Source organism: Ceratosolen solmsi, unplaced genomic scaffold, assembly GCF_000503995.2.
Source record: "Ceratosolen solmsi marchali unplaced genomic scaffold, CerSol_1.0 scaffold31, whole genome shotgun sequence".
NCBI classification, from domain to species: domain Eukaryota; kingdom Metazoa; phylum Arthropoda; class Insecta; order Hymenoptera; family Agaonidae; genus Ceratosolen; species Ceratosolen solmsi.
Window position 1 is genome coordinate 4,153,672 of NW_011948432.1, and position 5,093 is coordinate 4,158,764.

Consider the following 5,093-nt stretch of genomic DNA (forward strand, 5'->3'; position numbering starts at 1 on the left):
CGTCGTGCCTTTAAGCATCAATGACGGAGCCAAAGTCTCCATTCTCCGCTCGTCAATTTATATTAAATACGCCTTACAAAACTACGATTAACAGACAATGCAATTAGACATTAGAGCGACATCATAGATTTCCATTATAATATGGACAAATGATATCGAGAGCCCATCTATTAATAAAATGTTGCATCTCTTCACTTGGCATTAATAAGCAGGAGAAATCGGTATTCGCGCTACTTCGTATAGTACCTTCGATTTCATTGGAATATCATTTACTTTGGAAGACCATAAGGAAGATATGGTTACTTTTCCTCATCGTTACGTTTCTAATGAGAAATTCCAGAGGAATGGAAGGTACGAACGAGTTGCCAAAGCCTCTTCACAATGTACCATCGACCCACCCCTGACCATCATTTAATCCTCGATGGCTTCAATAATAACGAAGCGAACGTTCGTTCTAACGATTAAAAGAACGCGCGAGGATACTATTCTTCATTGCTTGCTAAATTGTCAACATTACGAATGATAAGAATCATTCGCGTCATTATTTTGCGCATAAACGTAAAATCGTAAGTCCTGATTACATAATGACTATAGAATGATTATTCAATGATTATCCCTGATGATTATTATTCCCACCTCATCACATTATTAACAACTAGAATTACAATGGATAATATATTATTTCTTAATAATTTCAGGTCATAATCTTATAAGAATATAAGAATATAATTATAAACGTTCGTTATTACCAATTGAAAGTAAAGAAAAAACTGCTTTCTAACATCATGAACGTCAACTCTTTATTCCAACTCTTTTTATACTCTCATTATAATCTTCCTTGTTGCATTCTAATCATTTTATTCGTAATTCAATTAATGTAATATAATAACATTTAAGTAATAATGGTAAAACCATAACACCACGTGTTTTAAATACTATATCTTATGCAATAATTAATTAATTATTAATCATTTAACGAATTATCTTATTGAATACAAAGTAAATTTATGTCGATTTATTTATCATTCATATTTCATGATAATATTAATCTTACATAATGGAATATTTGTTAAGTCATACTTAACAAACTATTTTAATAAACCATAAAATTTATATTATTTATAAATTAAAGAGCTATTATTCGAAAATTTTTTTTGCAAATATTATCAATTCTAAATAAATTTGAATAGTTTGTTGAAAAATTTGTATCTCCTCGCTTAATTATGTTTACATTTCGTCTTAATGAAAGTATTTGTCATCTAAATTTAAATAAAAGTTTACTTTCGACGTTTTCTTATTTATTTACTAAAATCAAATAAAGCACACATTTAATCCTTAAAATACTACATTAAATTTGATTTTTAATTAGTTTGAAATAACTTTAAATATTGCAATTAAAGTAACTTGAGCTTTAAAAGCCAAAAGAGCTTCAGCGAGCTCTTTCATTATAAAAATGAAGAGAGATCGATGGAAGATGGGAAGAGCTCTTCTCTTTCTCTCTCTTCGCGTGCTCTCGATATTGAATGACATGCCGGAATGTTTGTGGCTTACATATTAGTCCATTGTACGTCTCTTCCGTAGCTACACCGTAATTACTTTTCTGCAAACAAAATCGAACGGCTGTATAGCAGTAAATTAAATTGAAATCTATCTGCTCTGTCTCTCTCTCTCTCTCTCTCTCTCTCTCCATTCCTACATCCATCCCACCCTCTTTCTTGGTTCATCTCAATACCATCTCTTATATTCAAAGTAAAGGCGAACATTATTTAAAAGTGAGAGGCTCCAACCGAACTAATGTCGGCACTAGTCAATCGTTTAAGCCAATCGTAACATTGAGCCGCCGCCGATTCACGAAACGGACTTCATGTCCGACATTGAAACTCGACAAAATGTTTTCACGTACCACCACCGGTGACTTTTACAATTAACCAACATTCCAAACATACGTTTGCGAACCACCCACGCTCTATCTATCCCCATCTCTCGCTGCTTCCCTCCATCTTTTTGACACTTTCTCTTCTCCCCGATCATATTTCACATTCATCACCCTATAATTATTAATCAATATTTTCACTCCCTCCATAAAACATTTAATATTTTATTTTCGCTTTAGACATGAAATTATGCATTAAGATATCTTATTTATATATTTAGATTTTTTACTATTGCAATGTCTCGATTAAAATTAATTTATAAGATTTTTTCGAAATTTTATTCTATTGGTTATTTTCGCGTCGAGTTCAATGTGCGCCCAACGAATTTCTCGTAAAAGTGATATTCTTATACTTTTACTTTTATTCACAGCTATTAATAAATTCATCTTTATGAAATAATCATGAGCACACGTCTAATCAACATCTCTCAATGTCAATAAATATAACTAAACAGGTAACAACTTATCCGAAATGTCTTGAAACACGTATAAACGCCTACTCGGACTTTTATTTTATCCGCAAATCAACTGCCATTTCATTCGTTCAATATTGTAAATTTAACGATCTATAATCATGTATGAAAAATTTATACTTTGGTTATAATATATTCATAATTTTTTAATAGATCTTTTTGTTATTAATTAATTGTTTAATCATTTTCATGATAATCGAGCGAATAACAAAGAAAACGATATATCCCTTAAATCAACATTGTTAACGTTTCCTTATCTATTAAGCCTAAAAATTATTCGGTATTTTGAAAAAGAAAACTTGTTGCCACTCGTTCGACAAATTTTTATCCGAATAAAATACGTTTTCAACGAAAAGAAGTATTCGAAAAAGAAACAAGTTGATGATAAACTCTGATTAAACAAGTAAAAGTCTAACTGCTCCCATTGGTCCGCACATTCACGCGACTATGAAAGTATGTTAGTAGTAGGAAACGATATCTTGTCGACAGTTACATCGTTTCTTCGATACTTTTTTCCTCTTCTTCCCCCCTCCCCCCTCCCCCCTCCCCCTCCCCTCCTTCCCACAACCCCACTCACTCACTTACTATGTGTTTTTCATTTTTCTCATCTTGCGAATTAGAGAGAATTCACGAACATCGGAAATGGAACATGGTGAAAAGAGCGAATGAGTGTATTGCTCGTGAGAAGGTAAATAGCCAGAACTCCATACGAAGTCGATCGTATGAAATAAAAAGGTAATGTTTGCGTGTGTGCGCTCGCGCGCGCCTGTAAGTGAAAAATGGAAAAACGAAAGATAAAAAGAGATATAAATGCAGCGATAGGGAGAGAGAGAGAGAGAGAGAGAGAGAGAGAGAGAGACAGACTAAGAGAATGCGCAAAGGAAAGCTCAAAGCGCCGGAACTCAAGGTAAGTGTAGTTTCCGGTGCCATTACCAAAAGGCAAAAGGAGCAAGCTCCGTTACCCTCGTCTGCACATTTGCCTCTTCGCTTCTTCTCTACCGCTTCTATTCTCGTCGTGCTTATGTACGTTTTTTGTTACACCCCTCTTTCTCTATTCTACAATGACTAGCTTTTTATCACAGTTTTCTTCACCCTCCAGCCTCACCGTTCACTCCGCTCTCTCTCTCTCTCTCTCTCTCTCTCTCTCTCTCTCTCTCTCTCTCTCTCACTTTATATGTGTGCGCGCGTGAGCGCGTATGGATGTAAGTAGGTGGGTAGGTAGGAATATCCTCCTTCTCTTTTTCACTTTCTTTTTTACGTTAGTTTCTTAGTCAAGATTGGAAAGGCTGAAAGCGAATCGTAGCCATTACCGGATCCGCCCTCGAGACTTGGCTTCTGCGGCTTCAACTCTTTCATTCTTAACCCCCCCCCCCTGCCACTCCGGACAACTACTTTCATCTTTTTATGCTTCTCTCTTATTCTCCTTCTTCTTAATTCTTTCGTATGCTCTTACTCTCTCTCTCTCTCTCTCTCTCTCTCTCTCTCTCTCTCTCTCTATATATATATATATATATATATATATATATATATATTTCTTTCTCTTGCTATGTGCTTTGTTGAATCGATTTGGAATTGAGCCATGACTTCGCGTACAGATCCAAGCGGGAACGAACGATTTTCGGGTACGATAGTAGGCAATCGCGCGCCATATTCTTAGTTTCCTTTGATATTATTTGGACATAGTCGTCGTCGTCGTCGTCGTCGTCGTCGTCGGAGAGAGAGAGAGAGTAAACGGGGGGACAAGAGAAATGGACACGAAAATCGCGGCCAACTTGTCGATGTATTAAAGGTCGTAGAGCGTGAAACGATCCATACAATCTTTACTCGATCGTATTCTCTCAATTTATAATGCTATATGCAACGTAAGAATTTGTAAATTCTTGTTTTGTCTAGAAAGTGCTTCGTATATAATTAATGCATATAACTAATTATAGTTAAAGTTAATTTTAAAGCAAAAAATCTTTACGTAGGATAACAGATTTTATTAACACAGTTAAAGGTATTTTTGTTTAGTATAAATAGTATGCAAAGGATACATTTCATTCAATTTTTAAATTTTAAATTCACATGAAAATAATTTTACACGAAATTAATTTAACTGATTAGGCGATCATGACTACCACTTCATCACTATCTGATCTGTTATTAAAGAGGGAAAGACGAGTAAAATTTAGTTAAAGAAAAGTGGCTTATACGTACTATCAAACTGTAACTGAATAGCCAATATCAAAAAGCTTTGGAAGAGATAAGAGATTAGTTGAAAGAAGAGAGAAAAAAAGTGAGAGATTATATAATAAAACGTCAAGAATTTCTGATCGCGTGGAATGCGGTAGCGCTGTGCAAAATTCCTGTATATCTTTCTTTACCTTTCGAAAGTCACCGACACTCTTCATTCTGAAATGGCAATGGTTAAAAATAATTCAAATTAAATTCAACTTTTCTATTTATTTCTACTAACTTTATTCTCTCTCTCTCTCTCTCTCTCTCTCTCTCTCTCTCTATATATATATATATATATATATATATATATATATAAGACCGTGTAAATATATAAAAGTTAGGGAAAAGAATCTGATAAAAGTTTGAACTTTATGATATATAATGATATGTATAAATTGATAGATATACTAAGAAAAATTTTTGAATTCTCTTTAGAAAGAGAAGTTGAATCTGCCGAGATATTTGAA